We start from the raw sequence: 13,075 nt of genomic DNA, 5'->3' as shown, positions 1-13,075 counted from the left end.
AAACACTTGAAAAGATGCTCAACATCACTCATTATCAGAGAAATGCAAATCAAAACCACTATGAGGTACCATTTCACACCAGTCAGAATGGCTGCGATCCACAAGTCTACAAGTAATAAATGCTGGAGAGGGTGTGGAGAAAAGAGAACCCTCTTACACTGTTGGTGGGAATGCAAACTAGTACAGCCACTATGGAGAACAGTGTGGAGATTCCTTAAAAAACTGGAAATAGAACTGCCTTATGATCCAGCAATCCCACTGCTGGGCATACACACTGAGGAAACCAGAAGGGAAAGAGACACGTGTATCCCAATGTTCATCACAGCACTGTTTATAATAGCCAGGACATGGAAGCAACCTAGATGTCCATCAGCAGATGAATGGATAAGCAAGCAGTGGTACATATACACAATGGAGTATTACTCAGCCATTAAAAATAATTCATTTGAATCAGTTCTAATGAGGTGGATGAAACTGGAGCCTATTATACAGAGTGAAGTAAGCCAGAAGGAAAAACACCAATACAGTATACTAAAGCATATATATGGAATTTAGAAAGATGGTAACAATAACCCTGTGTACGAGACAGCAAAAGAGACACTGATGTATAGAACAGTCTTGTGGACTCTGTGGGAGAGGGAGAGGGTGGGAAGATTTGGGAGAATGGCATTGAAACATGTAAAATATCATGTATGAAACGAGATGCCAGTCCAGGTTCGATGCACGATACTGGATGCTTGGGGCTGGTGCACTGGGACGACCCAGAAGGATGGTATGGGTAGGTAGGGAGGAGGGAGGAGGGTTCAGGATGGGGAGCACATGTATACCTGTGGCGGATTCATTTTGATATTTGGCAAAACTAATACAATTACGTAAAGTTTAAAAATAAAGTTAAAAAAAAAAGAGAGAATAAAAAAAAAAAGAAAAGAAAAAAATAGATCTCTACTGCCTCACTGAGCAGAACTGGTTTTGAATGGTACTTAGTTAATTAGTTAGTTCAGTCGCTCAGTAGTGTCCGACTCTTTGCGACCCCATGAATCGCAGCACACCAGGCCTCCCTGTCCATCACAAACTTCTGGAGTTCACCCAGACTCATGTCCATCGAGTCAGTGATGCCATCCAGCCATCTCATCCTCTGTCGTCCCCTTTTCCTCCTGCCGCCAATCCCTCCCAGCATCAGAGTCTTTTCCAATGAGGCAGCTCTTCGCATGAGGTGGCCAAAGTACTGGAGTTCAGCTTCAGCATCATTCCCTCCAAAGAAATCCCCTGATCCAAGTAAAGGTGACAAATTATTGCTGAATGGGCACATGTAAAAGCACTAAGGAGGAGGGAATCAGCACTTGGGGATGAGAGGTCAAAGAAAGGTACTAAGAATGACTTCCCTTATTATTCTTAAAAAAAGTAATCAAAGTAATGTTGTATAAAACTTGCATTATTTGTTTAAAGGAATTTAAGAAAAGTTAATTCCATGTAGCTAAATTCACAAGTAATAGTAACTAGGCAGGAGAAATTTGGATATATTAAAGTGCCATATTTCATGCAGTTTTCTTCTTTTGTTTTATAGAGAGAAAGTAAGGATAAATAAAAATAGAGTACAAATAATGTAATCTCTTATTAAAAATACCATAAGAGATTTGCAGTTATTTTGAAATACCTGCCTTCCTTTTCAAAAGTTACAAAAAGTCTTCAAGCTTCAACAGAGTTCTTATGACTTTGTTTTGAGCCCTGGACTCGCTGACCTGAAACAGAACAAAGATGTAGAAATGACATTCAAGATTCTTAATTGGTATCATTAAAAGATTTTTTTTTTCATGCCAAAGGACAAAGTGAGAGACCTCCTTGAGATTACTGTTCTCTTGGGAAAACTGAAACTGTCTTCTAATGAGAATACAATGCTTGTAGCTCTTAGAAAAGCACCAGTGAGAAATTTGTATATGCTTTAAAACAGATATTCTGCTCTGAAAGTATTCTATCTGGTTTTTGTGTCCCAAAAAGGTAAAAGAAAGAGCTGTGATAGAGGTTGAGATAGTGCATGCTAATTTAAGAGATGACAGAAAATCTGAATGAAAAATTGGGATTTTTTTTTTTTTTTCCATGTGAGCCCATGCACTTGTATTGTGTAGGTGACTATCCATCTGTATATGGGGGCTGGAGAAGCATTTAACAAAAACTCCATGATTTATTGCAATACATGTCACACCAGGAACTGCCATCTACTGAAAATTTTGGTATGAAAATAGTAGGATGGTAAATGTCAGAAATTTAAAGTTTTTTTTTTTTTTCTTTTCTTTAAAGCCAGTGTAATTCTTGGAGAATGTGTTTATGTAAAAATGGCTTTATTATTTGTTCAAATATCTTAATATGTTATTTAAAGGGATTATGTATGTTTGTTAGAACATTACCACTGGGACTATTATTGGCCAACTATTCAAGAGCCCTTGATTGTGTTTGTGTATGTGTGTGTATTTAAAACATTAGTCATTCTCCTTACCCACTCCCAAGCAATTATGTAGTATCAGAGGAATCTGTAACTTTATCCAAAAGTGTCTATGACCATTATGCTCACTGTTTTCATTATGGCCTTATCCAATGAGTGTAACCATCGTGTTCAATACACAAGTGAGGGTCTCCTCTTATGTCTGGTGTTCATTCTTCCACAATATAGCCACAGTGCTTGCTCAACATAAGTAAAGATGTGTCCCAATTTAGGGAGTCAGTGGAATTCTGGAGACATAATGCCTTCTGCTTCATATGATTTTCCTCTGCTAAATTTTCAATAGATAGGAGTTCATTAAGAGCTTTCTCTAGATTTGAAAATAATGATTTTTTTAAAATTTAAACCACAAATTTGGAATAAAAATTTAGTTTCATTCTCTCAGTTGTAAAATGTTTATAATGTTGACCACCTAAAATGCTATGTTTATACTAGAATAGGATCTTACATAGATAAATAAGCCTGGAGGAGGGCATGGAAACACACTCCAGTACTTATGCCTGGAGAATCCCATGGATAGAAGAATCTGGTGGGCTAAAGTCCTTAAGGTTGCAAAGAGTCGGACATGATTAAAGGAAATTAGCACGCATGCACATAGGTGAATAATGAATATTTTTTTGCCTGAACTATTTACCTGGCATCACCTGGAGGAGAATAGATACAAGTTGATAATCAGAATATAGCAAGTCCTAAAACTTCAGCCATAAGTAGGAATGCATATGAACAGGAAGGTAACACACTCTGCCCAGAGAGAAAACTGGAGAAAGTGTTACTGCATGTGCAAATATTGACTTCTGAGAATAGGAATTAAGTGAATAAATGGAAAAAGCTCCTTCCTTGCATACTATTTTCAAGGAATTCTATGTAGGACACCTATGTAGAGTGATATGAAAAGTGATGGGACACAAATGTAGAAAACCTCTTGCATATGTGTGTGTGCTAAGTTGTTCAGTAGTGCCCAACTCTTTGCAACCCCGTGGACTGTAGCCCACCAGGCCCCACTGTCATTGACTGTAGCCCACCAGGCTCCTCTGTCTATTGGGATTCTCCAGGCAAGAATACTGGAGTAGGTTGCTATGCCCTCCTCCAGGGATCTTCCCAACCCAGGGGTTGAATTCACATCTCTTAAAGTCTCCTACACTGGCAGGCAGGTTCTTTAAAATTAGCCCCAACTGGGAAGCCTGGAAGCCCTCTTGAGGGTCTTCAAACAGATTTCCAGGAGGTTTGGACTTTTAACTTCAAGGGTGAGCAGAGGATTTTAAGTAGGAATGTGGCATAATTACTTTTGGGTTTTATTAATATCTTATAAGCTGTGTAGATGAGAGAAAGACTAGAAATAGGAAAGTAATTTCAATAGTCTGACAACAAAAGGTGAAAACAAAGCCAAAACAATAGCAGTGGGGATGGAGAAAACATGATAGATTTTTGTGTTTTTTTAAATTCTATTTTGGAGTTCAATTCAATACAACTTGTTGACTGAATAATGAGGTTCACTAGCTTGAAGATAAGGAAAGAATTTTAAGATAACATTGAGATTTCTGATGTAGATAAATCTGTATATCTGGATTTGTGTTAAACAGGTGTATACACTTTTGAAATTCTTGAGAATGGATTAATTATAACTTTGTTGCTGTACAAGTGAAGACTTTATTGAGATAATAATCCCAGAACCAAAAAGATGGTAATCAAAATGTTATTTTTATCACTAATTAAAATGAAAATTTAAATATGGGGCCAAGTGAATCTACTGATACACCTGACTTAGACTGAGACATCCAAACATTTAATCTTAGGTCCAACTGGACAATGATGGATTTCCTCTGTTTCCCATCAGGCAGGTTGCAAACCATCCTGTCTATAGGCAAGCAGGATTCCAATAAAATAAATTCAATATTTGTTAAAATACTCACAAATATACATACTCATGCATACATACATATATATATATATATATCTACATATATGTATATATATGCATGCACATGAATTCATACATAGACATGGATTTATGTAAAGTATGCTGAAATATCGGAGAAGGCAATGGCACCCCACTCCAGTACTCTTGCCTGGAAAACCCCATGGATGGATGGGCCTGGTGGGCAGCAATCCATGGGATCCCTAGGAGTCGGACATGACTGGGCTTATAAGCACATTTATACTATACATTTCTATATAGTACCATTAATTTGGCTTTGTCTTCAGTAGGTGATATAAGATTGCCATTTAATTAATTTCACATGAGTGCTCTGATATATGAGAAAAGTTTGTTATAAAAATTCATTTAAAATCTAACATATTCATATAACATATTTATCTTCAGAATCTTAAAATTAATTTTGAATACTGGTATAGTATTTTCCTATTCTAATATAGCCTGAAATAACTTTTCAAAACTGCATTTCACTGAGATCTATGCATCTGTAGCTACAGGTCGATTAATATATTAAAGATATGCAGCATATTTTTCACTATGCCACATGTTTAGTAAAACTGAAGATTTTTTATGAAAATAATTGCACATAAGTCTGCATTAAATTCCAGTCAGCTCCCACACTATCTTTTATGTTTTAAATTTGAAGTTGTAACTATATGTTGCCACATTTCTATGATCAGTATTGATACCTGCATTTCCATGAAAGAAGGAATGAAAGATTTATTCTTTGCAAACATTACTACCTTTTTGCTAGCTCTTTTGTACTAGACTAGCTGAATTAACACAGCTGAATGAAGAAAGGTGTGAGCCATGAGCCATGATATTGTACAAGGTCCCTTGGATGTCTTTATGAGGTATGATTAAATTTGCAATTAAAAATATTTGATGTTATTTCTCATAACCCAAAGATATTTTAGAAAATAAGAACCAACTGGTTTTGGTTTTAATTAGAAAAGGTCAAGGCCCAGGGTTCCAGTTAATAGTAATGGGAATGAAAGCCTTTGTGTGGATCACAATAAACTGAATAATTCTGAAAGAGATGGGAATACCAGACCACCTGACTTGCCTCTTGAGAAACCTGTATGCAGGTCAGGAAGCAACACTTAGAACTGGACACGGAACCACAGACTGGTTCCAAATTAGAAAAGGAGTACAGCAAGGCTGTATATTGTCACCCTGCTTATGTAACTTATATGCAGAATACATCATGAGAAACGCCTGGCTTGAGGAAGCACAAGCTGGAATCAAGATTGCCGGAACATATATCAATAACCTCAGATATGCAGATGACAGCACCCTTATGGCAGAAAGTGAAGAGGAACTAAAGAGTCGCTTGATGAAAGAGAAAAAGGAGAGTGGAAAAAGTTGGCTTAAAGCTCAACATTGAGAAAACTAAGATCATGGCATCTGGTCCCATCACTTCAGGCAAATAGATGGGGAAACAGTGTCAGACTTTATTTTTTTGAGCTCCAAAATCACTGCAGATGGTGATTGCAGCCATGAAATTAAAAGATGCTTACTCCTTGGAAGGAAAGTTATGACCAACCTAGACAGCGTATTAAAAAGCAGAGACATTATTTGTCAACAACAGTCCATCTAGTAAGGGCCATGGTTTTTCCAGTAGTCATGTAGGGATGTGAGAGTTGGACTATAAAGAAAGCTGAGTGCTGAAGAATCGATGCTTTTGACTTGTGGTTTTGGAGAAGACTTGAGAGTTCCTTGAACTGCAAGGAGATCCAACCAGTCCATCCGAAAGGAATTCATTCCTGGGTGTTCATTGAAAAGACTGATGTTGAAGCTCAAACTCCAATACTCTGTCCACTTGATGTGAAGAGCTGACTCATTGGAAAAGACTCTGATGCTGGGAAAGATTGAGAGCAGGAGGAGAAGGGGACGACAGAGGATGAGATGGCTGGATGGCATCACCAACTCGGTGGACATGGGTTTGGGTGGACTCTGGGAGTTGGTGATGGACAGAGATGCCTAGCGTACTGCAGTTCATGGGGTCACAAAGAGTCGGACACGACTGAGTGACTGAACTGAACTGGACTTGAAGTATGAACATAGGCACAAACAGCTGCCTTCTTAGTGGCTTATGTATTTCAATTGTTGGGTTTAAATTAAGATGGGTTTTATTGTTTATACTTTGGGCATTTGTCGTCCTATATTTGAAATTTATGAATCTAAGATTCCCATCATCATCTTGGCTTTTTTTTTTTTTCTTTCATATCTTCCTGGAATATCAGTCACTTTCCTGCTTTTCTATTCTCTTCTACTTGTGTACCCAGTTTTTCTTACAATGTACTTTTTACTGTTTTTCTCTATTGTACTCACTCTTATCTATCATATTTGTTGCTGTGCATTGGATTGTGGATCCAAGAAAGATAAGTGTAAGTCCTAACTCCAAGTTCTGGTGAACGGGGTTGTATTTAGTAAAAAAGTCTTTCCAGAAGTTATCAAGTTAAGATTAGGTTATAATGTAGTAGAATAAGTTTGAATCCAATGACTAACTCCTCACACACTTTCATGTTATAGTTGACTATAATATTCATTGCTCATTTTACTTTTATATTTTCCATGCTTCAGCAATATTTTTGTATTAGAAATTCTTTTCAGCAGAAAAATATATTCTCACTAATTTGTCTTAATTATCAATCTTGAATGCTGTAGATGGCTTATGTATAATCCTCAGGAAAATTCTTCTTAGGGCCAGAAAAGGTGTACATAAAGTTTTCTAGATCACTATTACTTCTGTAATTCCACCATTTTAAATCAAGGAAATAAATATTCTATTCACTGGGGAAAAAAAAGCCAATTAAAACTTATGTGGAGTTTATTCAAATACATATGTGTTAAGGTATTTTGTAATTTAAGGATAACAGAGCAATGTCTTCTACTGCTCCTGTTTGTAATTTTTCACATAATGAGGAAGTGATAGCCAGGTTATTGAAATGTTTCAGTGTTTTCTGAATTATAATTTAAAAAATATAATAGCAATTCATACGGTAAGCAGCCTAATGCGTTAAGAATAATTAGTCTTAACTCAATTTCTAAAATGTTTAACAAATAATGGTAAATCTTGAAAGTAGGTGAGTGTTCTGTTTGGTTCTCCACACCCAACAACACACCTCTAGCTGGCTGTGTTGTTTCATTTTTCTTTTTTGGCTATGTTGCATTTATGAGTAGGAAAAAATTTTATTTTTATTTTTTTAAATTTTATTTTATTTTTAAACTTTACGTAATTGTATTAGTTTTGCCAAATATAAAAGTCACTACACAGTATATAATTGGGGCCATTATGTTCCTGAGCTCCATTTCTAAATTTTATAATTTATGTGATATCTTTCAGTTACTGAATTATATGTTAAAAACTTTCTTCAAAGAGTTATTAAAATACAATAATTATAAACAACAACAGAATTTTGCACTTTCTTAGACTGTCAAAGTTAAATGGAGTAATATTTTTATCAAAAAGGGAGAATCCTCAACTCTGTTCCTGAATTATTATAATATTAAATACATCGCTACTGGCAAATGAGCTTTTGCAAGATACAGATGTTGGACATTTTTCCAAATTTTATTTGAATCAGTTTTCTTGGACAGTTGATTAATATTTGGTAGCATGAAGGATGACCTTGAAAATATATATAGATATTATATATGCAGATATCTATCTACATCTATATATATCTTTAAGGTCATCTTCTGTGCCACCAAATTACAATATATGCATTTTTTGTGCACAAAACATATATATATATATATATATATCTCCAAAATAGTTTTACTATATATTCATAATAAATTATGATTATCAATGCTCAAGAAAATGTGGATTCCTTTTTAAAACATGTCCTGAGAACTGCCGATATTGCAGACATGGTTCTAGGTGCATGGTACTTAGTTAAATAACAGAAGTTTCCACACTGAGGCATTTTAGAATGTGAGAGCTTATAATTGTTACATATAATAAGTAAATCTTATGGTGTATTAGAAGATGGAAAGAGCGATAGAAAATGGGGAAGGGACAAGCAATATTATGTGAAACAGAGTTAGGTGGATCTGAAGCTCTTTGGCCTTAGGAAGAGCAGTTGATCTGGAATATGTGTATATGGGAGGTGCAATAGGAGGTGGTAGAGATCAGTGACAGTAGGATTTGAATCAAAACCTGAAGGATGTAAGAAGCTGGTCAAACAAATTTTTGGTGTTAGAACACCTAGAGCAATGCCCTTACTTAGAGAATATCTATTGCATCAATGGTCAATGTGATTAACATGAGTGATCCAAGACCAGATTATAATGAAGCTCAAGAGGTAATGGGGTGAACTCTTACAGGACCATGAAGGTCACAGTGAAGACTCCAACTTCTTACTATGAATGAAATCAAGAGCATCTATAATTTTCTGAATAGGTTTACATTTAAAATGGCATACTCTAGCAGCTATTTATGGACTTCCCTTGTGGCTCTGACAGTAAAGAATCTGCCTCAATGCAGGAGACTCAGGTTGGATCCTTGGGTCAGGAAAATCCTCTCCAGTATCCACTTCAGTGTTCTTGCCTGGAGAACTCCATGGACAGAGGAGCCTGGCAGGCTTCAGTTCATGGGGTCACAAAGAGTCAGACATTACTGAGCTGCTAGATGGACAACAGAATTTAGGGGAACAGGATAAATAGAGGGAGATGTGATAGTAGATTGCTACAGACATATGTGAAGAGAATACACATATACATCCCAAAGAGAGGCTTTGGGATGGGGGGATCAGAGATGGGGAGAAGTATTCAGATACTGAGAACTGAACCAATGTGATTTCCTGATGCAATCTCCTGATTTCTTATGGATGCAACATATAAAGAGACCATACAAAATTTGTCCACACTAGAAACCTTTGAGAGTACAGCAAGGTGATAAGATAACTAAAATAATATATTGAAAATTTCTATTTATTGATTGACAATTGTTTTATTGACTGACAAACTGCTTTTATTATACTAGTGACCCTATATTATAGTCATGTTGAAAAAATTCAGTAAAATTTTATTTTAGATAAATAGAACAGATAACTGAAAGCTAAATTTTTTTAAAAAGGACATCATTTTGGTTATCTGAACATTAAAATATAACATAAGCAAAATAATTATTCTGAAAACATTCTCATATGCTCATATTTTAGCTATGTTTGTCTGTAAGACTATATCACCTGCACTTTTAAAAAAGATCCTATTAAAAATATGGTTCCTTTTTGTTTTGTGTTCACATATTTGGCTACAATCTGCTTCTCAGTTGTACTCTTTCAGTTAATAAATTTAAAATTATGATAATTGATTTTACTCTCTGTACCATAAGAAGCAAACAGAATTTAATATACTTGGTAAACTCACAGAAATTTCTGCTGGAAGATATTCTCTATTCTACTTTACTTGACAATATTAATATTTCAGTCTAAATATTTTGTTAAATGGGTCATTTTGCTTTTATTCACGGTACCATTTTTGAAGAAAGATCTTTTCAGATGAAACTGCTCAAATGATTTATTTCTATTATTTGAATACATTGCTAAATAAAGATGCTGAAACTTTTTCATTTCATTTCATTTCAAATTGAATATAAATTTTTCCAAATAAAAATAGTAGCTCTAGCCAATTATTTTTCCCACAGGTCTAAATAATTCTTTTTTGTTTGCTTTTATAGATATAAGTATGAGTTTTCTTATTTGCAATCATTATTTCCAGTAATTGAATTTTTCTAGTAGTTTCAAAAATGAAAATTTTGAAGTGTTGCACTTACAGAATAATTTGATTAAAGATTAACAGCTAGTTTATTAAAAAAAAACACATGAAACAATTTTGAGGAGTCATTTGCAATAACATTAAAAATCATTAATGGGATTTGTAGGTTGATTTATAAAGTAATACTTCAAAGATTTTCTAAGATTTGCAACTTAATGTACAGTAAAGAAAGTATATTTGCGATGTTTAGGACATTTTTGTATTCATCATCAGCTTCATTGCAAAAATTTTATAACAGTACTCTATGCATATTTTTCTTATAAATTTTGACAACTACAGCATTTACTTTAAAAAAATGTGGGTGCTTGCTTATTTAGACATAATATAAATGGTGTGTTCATCACAATCAATTTAAAGTACATTCCTCCTCTACAGATTTATTAACCTAGTACTTGCTATTAATTATTAACGCAAGAATTAATAATTTTAACTTCAATCCTGAAATTTTAACATTGTTTACACTTTACTATAGCATTCAATGTAATGTCAAACACCTCTTCTTTAACAGGATAAATTCCAAAGGTTTTGCTTTGATTCACTGAATGAGTAAAAAAAAAAGCAATCCACTATTGGAATTTACTTAATTGATTTTCTACTAGGAGCACGTGATGATGGTGAGGGTTTCATTTAACCCTGAAGCTCTTCTGCTTAAGAAACTAACACACTAACATGTTGTCATTGTTTAGTTGCTAAGTCCATGTCAGACTCTTTGTGACCCCTGGGATTGTAGTCCGCCAGGCTCCTCTGTTAGAGAAGGAAATGGCAACCCACCCCGAAATTCTTGCCTAGAGAATCCTGTGGACAGAGGAGCCTGGTGGGCTGCAGTCCATGGGGTCGCACAGAGTCGGACATGACTGAAGCGACTTAGCAGCAGCAGCAGCAGCAGGCTTCTCTGTTCATGAGGTTTCCCAGGCAAGAATACTGGAGTGGGTTGCCATTTCCTTCTCCAGGGGACCTTCCTGACCCAGAGATTGAACCTGTGTCTCCTGCCTTGCAGGCAGATTCTTTACCACTGAGCCACCAGAGAAGCCCAGATAGCACATTAGCTTATATCACTTCAATACTTTATGTGCAACTGAATGGTAACATGAGAAAAAATAGTTTATGAAATCAATCATTTGATCTAAATGAAAATTCTTGCTTCACAGGATGATATGCAAGTTTATCTTCTGTGGCTAACATTCTTTAAATTGTCCCCTTTGAAGATAAACTTCTTAAAATACTGACTTTAAAAGTAGAAACCAATGTATCTTGTTCCTTTTGGCTTTCATTTTCATGGTGCTGTGGTATCAGTTTGTTACCCTAGGTGTGTGATTAATGTCAATAAAGATACTATGCAAATTAAAAGTACAACATCAAATTTTTCAAGAAACAAATATAGCATTTAATTTTCCATTTACTTTGCAGTTTAACTCTTTGAGATTAATTGTTGCCTAAGGATTTTTAAAAAAGAAAAGCATACCTAGCAATAAAATAGTAAAAGTTTACTATTTATAATAGAATAATAAACTGACAAAGCAATGTAGCAAGAGTATTTAGATTATTTTCTTCATATACCACAGGAACAAAATACCATCTATTTTTGACACACATGATATGAATCTAATTGATAATGTTTCCATTTCTCATTGGCTTTTACCAAATGGCAAACTGAAGCCTTACATAGCACTGATCAAACCATGGCAAATGAATGACTTGGACAAGTGACTTGTAATGACAGTTGTGTGACATATTCTCTCTCTCTACTACCAGAAGATAGAGGATCTTAGCTGCTTTTTGCTTCATGAACTGAAGCACTGCTTTTATTATAAGTGAGCATTCTGGGGGGCATGTTTGTAAAAGGAATGTTCATTGTGACTAGTTATGAAAGCTCTTAGAAAGAAAGACAGATGAATTATTACTAAACATCTTTTATAAAGTATACTCAATTGAGAACTCTGTTCACTGCACGTATATCTCTATCACTAATAGATGAGATCATGGCAGAATCTCTATGAACAAACACACAGAGCAGAATCTACATTGCCTCAATTCAATGCAGCTATTAGTAATATTGTGTCATTAAAAATAAAAATCTTACACAAAACCTAAATTGGAAGAAGCATTGGCGAAACAGAAACAAACCAAGTGTTCCCCAGGAAAACCAGTTTGCATGATCACTCTAGGGATGAAATGAAGACACAGATTAAGGGAGATTTGAAGTCTTTTATTCTCTGTCTGAAAACAAACAACAACAACAAAAAAGATTCAGTGGATAATAAGAATAAAGTTAGACCATGATTTTGTCAATCAAAGAGCCTCGGTTGATTAACTCATTTGAGGAAGAAACAATACTGTAACCAATAGACCAACATCTGTGATGCAAAGATAGACGAAGAGATCTTGGATGTCATCTGGCCAAGAAAATTAAGCACTTTGGATCTATATTTATAGTGAAGTTATGAAATAGAGTTCAATACTTCCTGACACAATAAAAGGGGGGAAAAATAAACAATGACTCTGATAGGCAGCAGATGTCCTGAGAAACATCCACAAGCAGATGGCAATGATGTATGAAGAACAGGACTTTGTGATGGAAACAATGTGAAGAATATTATTTGGAAAAAATTATGAAAATATTTTACATTAGAAAACTTTAGTGGCTGTGTGAGTACCTGGAAAGCTTACAAGTATAATAACAATTAGAGAAGTGCTAAGAAAGAAAGAGAGCAAGATGGATAGATACTGAAAGAGAGAGGGTTGACATTGGAAGCAAAAGAAAAGTAAAATCCTATTTGAGATGGTACAATGCTCACTATCCAAATAACAAGGTTTAGGATTTAATCTATTCTTGACATAGAAAGGGGGTGAAATATTTTCAT

This window comes from Bison bison, unplaced genomic scaffold (genome assembly GCF_000754665.1).
Source record: "Bison bison bison isolate TAMUID 2011002044 unplaced genomic scaffold, Bison_UMD1.0 scf7180017864387, whole genome shotgun sequence".
Taxonomy (NCBI): Eukaryota; Metazoa; Chordata; class Mammalia; order Artiodactyla; family Bovidae; genus Bison; species Bison bison.
Note: the sequence above shows the minus strand (reverse complement) of the source record.